Here is a 12,500-nt window from a genome sequence, read left to right as displayed (position 1 = left end):
GGATGGTAGTGGTGGTGAGGGTAGTAGTGGTAGTGGTGAGTGGTGGTGAGGGTGGTAGTGGTGAGTGGTGTGGTGGAGGTGGTGGTAGTGGTGGTGAGGGTGGTGAGTGGTAGTGGTGAGGTGGTGGTGGTGGGTAGTGGTGGAGTGGTGAGTGGTAGTGGAGTGGGTGGTGGTGGTAGTGGTGAGTGGTAGTGATAGTGGTGGTGAGGATGGTAGTGGTGAGTGGTAGTGGTAAGTGGTAGTGGTGAGTGGTGGTGAGGGTGGTAGTGGTGGTGAGGGTGGTAGTGGTAGTGGTGAGTGGTGGTGAGGGTGGTAGTGGTGAGTGGTAGTGGTGAGTGGTGGTGAGGGTGGTAGTGGTGAGTGGTAGTGGTAGTGGTGGTGAGGGTGGTAGTGGTGGTGAGGGTGGTAGTGGTGAGTGGTAGTGATAGTGGTGGTGAGGATGGTAGTGGTGAGTGGTAGTGGTGGTGAGGGTGGTAGTGGTAAGTGGTAGTGGTAGTGGTGGTGAGGATGGTAGTGGTGGTGAGGGTGGTAGTGGTGAGTGGTGGTGAGGGTGGTAGTGGTAGTGGTGAGTGGTGGTGAGGGTGGTAGTGGTGAGTAGGTGGTGAGTGGTGGTGGTAGGGTGGTGAGTGGGTGAGTAGTGATGTGGTGGTGGAGGATGGTAGTGGTGAGTGGTGGTGAGGGTGGTAGTGGTGAGTGGTAGTGGTAGTGGTGGTGAGGATGGTAGTGGTGGTGAGGGTGGTCGTGGTAGTGGTGAGTGGTGGTGAGGGTGGTAGTGGTGGTGAGGGTGGTAGTGGTGGTGAGTGGTGGTGAGGGTGGTAGTGGTGAGTGGTGGTGGTAGTGGTGGTGAGGATGGTAGTGGTGGTGAGGGTAGTAGTGGTAGTGGTGAGTGGTGGTGAGGGTGGTAGTGGTGGTGAGGGTGGTAGTGGTGGTGAGGATGGTAGTGGTGGTGAGGGTGGTAGTGGTGAGTGGTGGTGAGGGTGGTAGTGGTGAGTGGTAGTGGTAGTGGTGGTGAGGATGGTAGTGGTGGTGAGGGTGGTCGTGGTAGTGGTGGAGTGGTGGTGAGGGGTGGTGTGAGTGGTGGTGAGGGTGGTAATGGTGGTGAGGGTGGTAGTGGTGGTGAGGGTGGTAGTGGTGGTGAGGGTGGTAGTGGTGGTGAGGGTGGTAGTGGTGGTGAGGGTGGTAGTGGTGGTGAGGGTGGTAGTGGTGAGAGGTGGTAGTGGTAGTGGTGGGAGGTAGTGTTGACGGTGGTAGTACTGTGTACATGTAAGAGAATACCTGCTATTATATGGTTGTAAAGGTTGAGTTCTAGCTACTGGCTCTGCCTCTTAAATTGGATTTTCTCTCTTCCTACCTTCGTGATACTATTCCTAGGCCTGTGTGTTAAGTCATGCCTCTATCACCTCGTTGTCCAAGTCATTCCACTCCTTAACCATTCTCAGGCTAAATAAATACTTTCTGACAGCCACGTCACTCGTGTGTTCCTCTGAGTATTTTCTACGTTGTGATCATATCTAAACTCTAGCGTCCGTTTTCTAAAGAAATTAGGATTAGTCTTTTAGTCAATCCTCACATCTCATACCACTAACTCTAGGACTAGTCTAGTTGCAAATCACTCCACGTTTTGTATGCAGTCGGACTGTGTGTGTGTAGTGTTAGGGGAGGAAGGTAGGGAGTGGGGTAGGAGGAATAAAGGTAGGTAGGAAGGGAGGGGGGAAGAGCTAGAGAGTGAGAATTAAAAAGTGGAAAAAATTGAGGGGATTACGGAAAATCCTTAAAAAGAGCAACACACCAAACAAACAGAGAGAGAGAGAGGTGTGAGGGCTGGGAAAGGTGGAGAGATTTACGGATTACCTAGACAGGTGAGAGGGAGAGGGGGAAAGGGCAAGGAGAAAGGGCAAAGAGAGAGAGAAGAGTGGGATAGAGGGAAAGGGAGAAAGATGTGGATAAAGAGGGAGAAAGAGATAGTTGGTCTCTTGAGTCATGGAAGGGGGAGACGAGGGAAGCGAAAGACAGAGGAGAGGGAGAAGAAAAGACTGGGAGACCAAAAGAGAATTATTATAGCTACGACAAAGTGAAGGATGATTGAAGGAAGAGAACACGAAAGAAGAAATTAAATGAGTAGCGAAGAAGTGTAGTGAGGGAGTCTTCAGGATTCATGATAGTATAATTGTGACACACACACACACACACACACACACACACACACACACACACACACACACACACACACACACACACACACACACACACACACACGTTGCAAGCACCAGAAATCTTTCAGTTGGTGTACCTTGGTGGTTGGAGAGTGAGGTTGTAGAGACAGGTAAAGGTTGGTCACACCATGTAGCAACACCTGTGTCTCCTCTAAGCTCCTCTGGGGTCTTGAGACCAGGGTGCTATCAGCTGACGCAGAATCCACTGACAGGGAGAAAGATCTTGGAGTAGAACGGGATATGCTCTCTTTATATATATATATATATATATATATATATATATATATATATATATATATATATATATATATATATATATATATATATATATATAACAATTTATTTACAAACTAAAGGCCATTTATTTGTATACAAACCTTCGGAGATAATATGTGTATTGTATTTAGTATGAAATAACCCTCAGATAGAAGACAGAGCAGTGGTTTAGGGTTCTCTGATGACTGTGTCATGGTATCTTATTTGTGACAATAATATATCTAGAATCGTAAATTATCTTGTAATAGATCAAATATAAATTGTAACTGTGTACCTCATCATGTCCTACTAACAGTTTTAGGGCCTAGTTCTAGGCCTTCTGTGGATCGATAGGCTTTTGCGTTCCTGTCTACAGGATGGATATGGGGCGCACGGTAAACTATAGCAAATTATGAGACAGAAACTAAAAATCAATGTTTTACGATCGTTGATCGCTGGTGGGATGATGTCCTTCGGAAGGCTCCGTACAGAGTGAGATTAATAATGATTGCCAGTCTGGTGGTATAAAAGCTGTCTTCTGGTCTCCCTAGAATGGCTATCCACGAAGCTAGGTCAAGTGGTGAACCTTGAGTAGCGTGGTCTTGTCCATAACGGTAAGGTCAATGAACTGAACACATTGACTCCAGACTGAGGGACTGATTACCACAGTCTCTTACTCATCTTTCACCGTTCTTCTCCGTATTGGACTGAAGAAGCCACTGGCTGGCGACACGTTTTCTCAATAAAGATTCCCTAATGTTGCACAAGTGTCTCAGTCTTCCACTTGTCGGTTTTTCTAAATCATTTATATAACATACTAATAAGGATTTGAAGTTTTTGTAAATGGTAAGTCGTATCAGGGCCGGACTGAGGCGAGAGTTCAGTGACTTTACTGAGTCTTCTACCTCGTTCTGTTTCTAGACATGGTAAGGGAGGCCTTTTATTCTATCTTCAAGATAAGAGCGAGTTTATTTCGTGTACAGAGATTTTAGCTTGTGTGTTGTGTAGAGCTTTGCAGCGTCTGTTGTTCAGCGTGTTTGAAACAAGCTTAAATGTTGTGTGTGTCGGCTGCTGTGTTTGCAAGATCTGCCACACGAGTCCTCTTAGCCAGTCAGGTTCCACCTCGAGGTTGTAAGCTATATCCCTGAGTGATCCGTCTCAAAGGATCCTTTCCCGGAGTTAGCGCCATGCTGCCTGGACTATCTTCTGTATTTTCTTAGAAACAGGGGTGGCCTGCCTTCCATTCTCTCTCTCTCTCTCTCTCTCTCTCTCTCTCTCTCTCTCTCTCTCTCTCTCTCTCTCTCTCTCTCTCTTGCTCGTACTTTCTTTAACTTTCTGTCTCTCCCTCTCAATTCTCCTGTCTCTGTCATTCTACACATTCTCACTCTTTTCCTATTCCCTGGCTGTCCTTTCTCCCTCACTGTCAGCTCCTCTCCCCCCCCCTCTGGTTCTTCTTCTCTTCCTGGCTGTCTCTTCCTCTCTCCCTACCTGTGTCTTCCTCTCTCTCCCTACCTATACTTTCCTCTCTCACTGACAGGATTGACTCACTACCCCACGTTTTTCCCGGCTCTTTCTCAAGCTGTCATCTTACAAAGCCTCTTAAGTTAAAATCAACAGCGTCTTATCACTCTATAACTTAACATTCTCTTTTAAGATGCTCACCACATCTTCACTTCCCTCACCGTCTAATTACATTTTTTAGAAAAGGGAATTTTTCTTAAGCAAGTTGGGGTGAAAAGAAACAACAGGAGGAGGAGGAGGAGGAGGAGATGAGGTTGAAAAAAAGGAGGAGGAGGAAGAGCGGGAGTAGAAGCTCGAGGGGAGGAAAAGGAGTCGAGAATGTGAAGAGTGGATAGTGGAGCAAGGCGTTAAAGAAGCGAACAAGACAGATTTAATAATGTAATCAAACACTCTGGCTGTTTGTCTTATCCGTATCTTGCTACATGCTAGGAAGCTCTCCAGCATGCTAGGAAGCTCTCCAGCATGCTAGGAAGCTCTCCAGCATGCTAGGATGCTCTCCAGCATGCTAGGAAGCTCTCAGCGTGTTAGGAAGCTCTCCAGCATGCCAGCAAGCACTCCAGCATGCTAGGAAGCTCTCCGGCGTGCTAGGAAGCTCTGCAGCATGCTAGGAAGCTCTCAATGTGCTAGGAAGCTCTCCAGCCTGCCAGGAAGCTCTCCAGCATGCTAGGAAGCTCTCCAGCATGCTAGGAAGCTCTCAGCGTGCTAGGAAGATCTCCAGCATGCTAGGAAGCTCTCCAGCGTGCTAAGAAGCTCTCCAGCGTTCTAGGAAGCTCTCCAGCGTGCCAGGAAGCTCTCCAGCATGCTAGGAAGTTCTCCAGCATCCTAGGAAGCTCTCCAGCATGCTAGGAAGCTCTCCAGCGTGACAGGAAGCTCCAGCATACTAGGAAGCTCTCCAGCGCGCTAGGAAGCTCTCCAGCGTGCTAGGAACCTCTCCAGCATGCTAGGAAGCTCTCAGCGTGCTAGGAAGCTATCCAGCGTTCTAGGAAGCTCTCCAGCGTGGCAGCAAGCTCTCCATCATGCTAGGAAGCTCTCAGCGTGTTAGGAAGCTCTCCAGCCTTCCAGGAAGCTCTCCAGCATACTAGGAAGCTCTCCAGCGCGCTAGGAAGCTCTCCAGCGTGCTAGGAACCTCTCCAGCATGCTAGGAAGCTCTCAGCGTGCTAGGAAGCTATCCAGCGTTCTAGGAAGCTCTCCAGCGTGGCAGCAAGCTCTCCATCATGCTAGGAAGCTCTCAGCGTGTTAGGAAGCTCTCCAGCCTTCCAGGAAGCTCTCCAGCATGCTAGGAAGCTCTTAGCGTGCTAGGAAGCTCTCCAGCGTGCCAGGAAGTTCTCCACCATGCTAGGAAGCTCTCAGTGTGCTAGGAAGCTCTCCAGCCTGCCAGGAAGCTCTCCAGCATGCTAGGAAGCTCTCCAGCATGCTAGGAAGCTCTCCAGCCTGCCAGGAAACTCTCCAGCCTGCCAGGAAGCTCTCCAGCATGCTAGGAAGCTCTCAGCGTGCTAGGAAGCTCTCAGCGTGCTAGGAAGCTCTCCAGCATGCTAGGAAGCTCTACAGCCTGCCAGGAAGCTCTCCAGCATGCTAAGAAGCTCTCCAGCATGCTAGGAAGCTCTCAGCGTGCTAGGAAACTCTCCAGCATGCTAGGAAGCTCTCCAGCGTGCTAAGAAGCTCTCCAGCGTTCTAGGAAGCTCTCCAGCGTGCTAAGAAGCTCTCCAGCGTGCCAGGAAGCTCTCCAGCGTCATGGGAAGCTCTCCAGCGTGCCAGGAAGCTCTCCAGCATACTGGAAAGCACGTCATCAGGCTAGGAAGTATATTCAGTATGCTAGAAAGTTCTCCAGCATGCCAGGAAGTTTCCTATTGTGCTAGGAGGCATCCTAGAATGCTAGAATACTTCCTAGCATGCTGGGATACTTCCTAGCATGCTAGGAAGTATCCCATCATGCTAGGAAGTATCCCAGCATGCTATGAAGTATCCCAGCATGCTAGGAAGTATCCCAGTGTGCTAGGGAGTATCCCACCATGCTAGGAAATATCCCATCATGCTATGAAGCATCACAGCATGCTAGGAAGTATCCCAGTGTGCTAGAATGTATCCCAGTATGCTAGGACGTATCCCAGCATGCTAGGAAGTATCCCAGCATGCTAGGAAGTATCCCAGCATGCTAGGAAGTATCCCAATATGCTAGGAAGTATCCCAGCATGCTAGAATGTATCCCAGTATGCTAGGAAGTATCCCAGCATGCTATGAAGTATCCCAGCATGCTAGGAAGTATCCCAGTGTGCTAGGGAGTATCCCAGCATGCTAGGAAGTATCCCAGTGTGCTAGGGAGTATCCCAGCATGCTAGGAAGTATCCCAGCATGCTAGGAAGTATCCCATCATGCTATGAAGTATCCCAGCATGCTAGGAAGTATCCCAGTGTGCTAGGGAGTATCCCAACATGCTAGAATGTATCCCAGTATGCTAGGAAGTATCCCAGCATGCTAGAATGTATCCCAGTATGCTAGGACGTATCCCAGCATGCTAGGAAGTATCCCAGCATGCTAGGAAGTATCCCAGCATGCTAGGAAGTATCCCAGCATGCTAGGAAGTATCCCAGCATGCTAGGAAGTATCCCAGCATGCTAGGAAGTATCCCAGCATGCTAGGAAGTATCCCAGCATGCTAGGAAGTATCCCAGCATGCTAGGAAGTATCCCAGCATGCTAGTAAGTATCCCAGCATACTAGGAAGTATCCCAGCATGGTAGGAAGTATCCCAGCATGCTAGGAAGTATCCCAGCATGCTATGAAGTATCCCAGCATGCTAGGAAGTATCCCAGCATGCTAGGAAGTATCCCAGCATGCTAGGAAGTATCCCAGTATGCTAGGAAGTATCCCAGCATGCTAGGAAGTATCCCAGTATGCTAGGAAGTATCCCAGTATGCTAGGAAGTATCCCAGTATGCTAGGAAGTATCCCAGCATGCTAGGAAGTATCCCAGTATTCTAGGAAGTATCCCAGTATGCTAGGAAGTATCCCAGCATGCTAGGAAGTATCCCAGCATGCTAGGAAGTATCCCAGCATGCTAGGAAGTATCCCAGCATGCTAGGAAGTATCCCAGCATGCTAGAAAGTATCCCAGTATGCTAGGAAGTATCCCAGTATGCTAGGAAGTATCCCAGCATGCTAGGAAGTATCCCAGCATGCTAGGAAGTATCCCAGCATGCTAGGAAGTATCCCAGTATGCTATGAAGTATCCTAGTATGCTAGGAAGTATCCCAGCATGCTAGAAAGTATCCAAGCATGCTAGGAAGTATCCCAGCATGCTAGGAAGTATCCCAGCATGCTAGGAAGTATCGCAGTATGCTAGGAAGTATCCCAGTATGCTAGGACGTATCCCAGCATGCTAGAAAGTATCCCAGCATACTAGGAAGTATCCCAGCATGCTAGGAAGTATCCCAGCATGCTAGGAAGCATCCCAGCATGCTAGGAAGTATCCCAGCATGCTAGGAAGTATCCCAGCATGCTAGGAAGTATCCCAGCATGCTAGGAAGTATCCCAGTATGCTAGGAAGTATCCCAGTATGCTAGGAAGTATCCCAGCATGCTAGGAAGTATCCCAGCATGCTAGGAAGTATCCCAGCATGCTAGGAAGTATCCCAGTATGCTAGGAAGTATCCCAGCATGCTAGGAAGTATCCCAGCATGCTAGGAAGTATCCCAGCATGCTAGGAAGTATCCCAGCATGCTAGGAAGTATCCCAGCATGCTAGGAAGCATCCCAACATGCTAGGAAGTATCCCAGCATGCTAGGAAGTATCCCAGCATGCTAGGAAGCATCTGTCTTCCAGATCTTCCATTGTATTACCTTCCAAGTTTTGCCAAGAATACGTAAGAATGTTAATGGTCATTTTGAGTTGCATTTTCTACGGGTTTTCCTTCATCGTTATATTTTTTTTTATCTCTCCCGAATTCGGGGCCCGACTTTATGGTTATTTTTAACGACGTAAGACTTTTTCGGCAGTCGGTTGAGACGTATTCTTGCTACGCCATTTTTTTGCGTTCGGAAAAGTTTTTTTTTTTTCGATTTTTTCTAGTCATTGTGATTTTTGTTTTTGTTTTTAGTGGGTATTGTGTTTGTAAAAATTATTAATATGGATTTTCAGTGTCAAGCCTTTTATGCTGTTTTAAACCTTTCACTGTGAAGCCTTTTTATACTGCCGGAAACCTTCAGTGTCAAGCCTTTTATACTGTCGGAAACCTTCAGTGTCAAGCCTTTTATACTGTCGGAAACCTTCAGTGTCAAGCCTTTTATACTGTCGTAAACCTTCAGTGTCAAGCCTTTTATACTGTCGTAAACCTTCAGTGTCAAGCCTTTTATACTGTCGGAAACCTTCAGTGTCAAGCCTTTTATACTGTCGGAAACCTTCAGTGTCAAGCCTTTTATACTGTCGGAAACCTTCAGTGTCAAGCCTTTTATACTGTCGGAAACCTTCAGTGTCAAGCCTTTTATACTGTCGGAAACCTTCAGTGTCAAGCCTTTTATACTGTCGGAAACCTTCAGTGTCAAGCCTTTTATACTGTCGGAAACCTTCAGTGTCAAGCCTTTTATACTGTCGGAAACCTTCAGTGTCAAGCCTTTTATACTGTCGGAAACCTTCACTGTCAAGCCTTTTATACTGTCGGAAACCTTCAGTGTCAAGCCTTTTATACTGTCGGAAACCTTCAGTGTCAAGCCTTTTATACTGTCGGAAACCTTCACTGTCAAGCCTTTTATACTGTCGGAAACCTTCAGTGTCAAGCCTTTTATACTGTCGGAAACCTTCAGTGTCAAGCCTTTTATACTGTCGGAAACCTTCAGTGTCAAGACGTTGCTTTTCCGAATCTTAACGTCAAACTTTGCATTTCCAGTAAGTCAGTTTTTGCAGTGTTGACAACTGCAGGAGAGACGTTTGTTGCAAAGTCAATAATTCACATCTAACCCACTGTTTTTAGAATAGAATTAGACGACGTTTCGGTCAGTCCCCGACCATTATCAGATTTCGACAGATGTAACAAAATCTCTTAAAGAAAAAAAGTAAGACTGGTGTGGCCACGCTAACTTACTCTTGTAAGACTGGTGTGGCCACGCTAACTTACTCTTGTAAGACTGGTGTGGCCACGCTAACTTACTCTTGTAAGACTGGTGTGGCCACGCTAACTTACTCTTGTAAGACTGGTGTGGCCACGCTAACTTTTGTAAGACTGGTGTGGCCACGCTAACTTACTCTTGTAAGACTGGTGTGGCCACGCTAACTTACTCTTGTAAGACTGGTGTGGCCATGCTAACTTACTCTTGTAAGACTGGTGTGGCCACGCTAACTTTTGTAAGACTGGTGTGGCCACGCTAACTTACTCTTGTAAGATTGGTGTGGCCACGCTAACTTACTCTTGTAAGACTGGTGTGGCCACGCTAACTTACTCTTGTAAGACTGGTGTAGCCACGCTAACTTACTCTTGTAAGACTGGTGTGGCCACGCTAACTTACTCTTGTAAGACTGGTGTGGCCACGCTAACTTACTCTTGTAAGACTGGTGTGGCCACGCTAACTTACTCTTGTAAGACTGGTGTGGCCACGCTAACTTACTCTTGTAAGACTGGTGTGGCCACGCTAACTTACTCTTGTAAGACTGGTGTGGCCACGCTAACTTACTCTTGTAAGACTGGTGTGGCCACGCTAACTTACTCTTGTAAGACTGGTGTGGCCACGCTAACTTATAAATAGGCGGAGAGTGAGGTGATCAAGGTCCCAGGGCCGAAACGTTTTCTAATAAATATGTCCTAGTGTTTGCTTACGTGTCTCTCTAAACTATATATATATATATATATATATATTATATATAATATATATATATATATATATATATATAAATATATATATATATATATACACTCGTATATGGTAGAGTTATTATTGAAAGAATTAAGAGTAAGACGGAGAATAGGATAACAGATGAACAAGGAGGCTTTAGGAAAGGTAGGGGGTGTGTGGACCCTGGTCCACACACAGTGAAACATATAAGTGAACAGTATTTAGATAAGGCTAAAGAGGTCTTTGTGGCATTTATGGATTTGGAAAAGGCGTATGACAGGATGGATAGGGGGGCAATGTGGCAGATGTTGCAGGTGTATGGTGTAGGAGGTAGGTTACTGAAAGCAGTGAAGAGTTTTTACGAGGATAGTGAGGGTCAAGTTAGAGTATGTAGGAAAGAGGGAAATTATTTCCCAGTAAAAGTAGGCCTTAGACAAGGATGTGTGATGTCACCGTGGTTGTTTAATATATTTATAGATGGAGTTGTAAGAGAAGTAAATGCGAGGGTCTTGGCAAGAGGCGTGGAGTTAAAAGATAAAGAATCACACATAAAGTGGGAGTTGTCACAGTTGCTCTTTACTGATGACACTGTGCTCTTGGGAGATTCTGAAGAGAAGTTGCAGAGATTGGTGGATGAATTTGGTAGGGTGTGCAAAAGAAGAAAATTGAAAGTGAATACAGGAAATAGTAAGGTTATGAGGATAACAAAAAGATTAGGTGATGAAAGATTGGATATCAGATTGGAGGGAGAGAGTATGGAGAAGGTGAATGTATTCAGATATTTGGGAGTGGACGTGTCAGCGGATGGGTCTATGAAAGATGAGGTGAATAATAGAATTGATGAGGGGAAAAGGGTGAGTGGTGCACTTAGGAGTCTGTGGAGACAAAGAACTTTGTCCTTGGAGGCAAAGAGGGGAATGTATGAGAGTATAGTTTTACCAACGCTATATGGGTGTGTGAAGCATGGGTGATGAATGTTGCAGCGAGGAGAAGGCTGGAGGCAGTGGAGATGTCATGTCTGAGAGCAATGTGTGGTGTGAATATAATGCAGAGAATTCGTAGTTTTAAGTTAGGAGGAGGTGCGGGATTACCAAAACTGTTGTCCAGAGGGCTGAGGAAGGGTTGGTGAGGTGGTTCGGTCATGTGGAGAGAATGGAGTGAAACAGAATAACTTCTAGAGTGTATCAGTCAGTAGTGGAAGGAAGGCGGGGAGGAGATCGGCCTAGGAAAGGTTGGAGGGGAGGGGGTAAAGGAGGTTTGTGTGAGGGGCTTGGACTTCCAGCAGGCATGCGTGAGCGTGTTTGATAGGAGTGAATGGAGACAAATGGTTTTTAATACTTACGTGCTGTTGGAGTGTGAGCAAAGTAACATTTATGAAGGGGTTCAGGGAAACCGGCAGGCCGGACTTGAGTCCTGGAGATGGGAAGTACAGTGCCTGCACTCTGAAGGAGGGGTGTTAATGTTGCAGTTTAAAAACTGTAGTGTAAAGCACCCGTCTGGCAAGACAGTGATGGAGTGAATGATGGTGAAAGTTTTTCTTTTTCGGGCCACCCTGCCTTGGTGGGAATCGGCCAGTGTGATAATAAATAAAAAAAATATATATATACATATATACACTCGTATAATATTCTTGGTAATATATAACATTATGTATGAGGTTTCTAACATGTTACCTTTATCGTGTCTGAAAATGAGAGAGAGAGAGAGAGAGAGAGAGAGAGAGAGAGAGGACTTACCATTCATGAATAAGACATGTAAGAAATGCTTCATCTCAAAAGAGTGTTTACTTCTTGAAGTATAAACCCTCTAGAGTGGCATGTCAAGACATGTCACTCTCCCTTGACATGAGCTTTTCTAAGCGTCACGTCATATCTTGACTCTTTGTCTGAGCTGTTTGTGTATGTGTGTGTGTGTGTGTGTGTGTGTGTGTGTGTGTGTGTGTGTTTGTATGTATGTATGTATGTCTGTCTGTCTGTCTGTGTCTGTACATAGAATAATAACTGACACGAGTCTTCAAAGTTCAGCACAAAATCGGAATGGAAGGGAGCAGCTCCACTTCATTGGATCAAGAACCCTTCAATAAGATTCGTTATTCTTACAATTAAATTTCGAAAAAAAAAAATCCGGTATTTATTCCGCATTTAACAAAAAATAAATATATATAATTACGCGCGAAGGCAGAAAATATGCGTAAATGTTTTTTTTCTGTCTGTGCAAAAGAATGCGTCGTTACGCCTCGTTTGGTGCGTGTTTTGGACGCTAGTGGAAATTATATATATATTACGTGTTATAACAGCTGAAAGAGGCGTGGTGTTGTTGTTGTAGTGTAGGTTGTTGTGGTAGTTGTGGTGGGGGTGAGGGTAGGTGTTACACTGTTGCTAGTAGTAGTTGTTAAAGTAGTAGTACTTGTGCTAGTAGTAACTGTAGTAGTAGTTGTAGCAGTAGTAGTAGTAGTAGAAGAAGTTGTTGTAGTAGCAGTAGTAGTAGTAGTAGTAGTAGAAGAAGTTGTTGTAGTAGCAGTAGTAGTAGTAGTAGTAGTAGAAGAAGTTGTTGTAGTAGCAGTAGTAGTAGTAGTAGTAGTAGTAGTAGAAGTTGTTGTAGTAGCAGTAGTAGTAGTAGTAGTAGTAGTAGAAGAAGTTGTAGTTTTCTGTGGTGTTACCTGTTGTCAAAAGTACTTGTCTATAGACACTATCTGTT

General features: G+C 45.9%; 1 protein-coding gene across 11 annotated transcripts in view; it reads left to right on the top strand.

Moving 5' to 3' along the window:
• unc-13 overlaps positions 1-12,500 on the top strand; it is a 1,383,522-nt gene that overhangs the window by 734,173 nt on the left and 636,849 nt on the right. The window lies entirely within an intron of this gene.

This window comes from Cherax quadricarinatus, chromosome 38 (genome assembly GCF_038502225.1).
Source record: "Cherax quadricarinatus isolate ZL_2023a chromosome 38, ASM3850222v1, whole genome shotgun sequence".
In the NCBI taxonomy this organism is placed as follows: Eukaryota; Metazoa; Arthropoda; class Malacostraca; order Decapoda; family Parastacidae; genus Cherax; species Cherax quadricarinatus.
The sequence above is the reverse complement of the archived record's forward strand: the minus strand, read 5'-3'. Positions and strand labels throughout refer to the sequence as shown.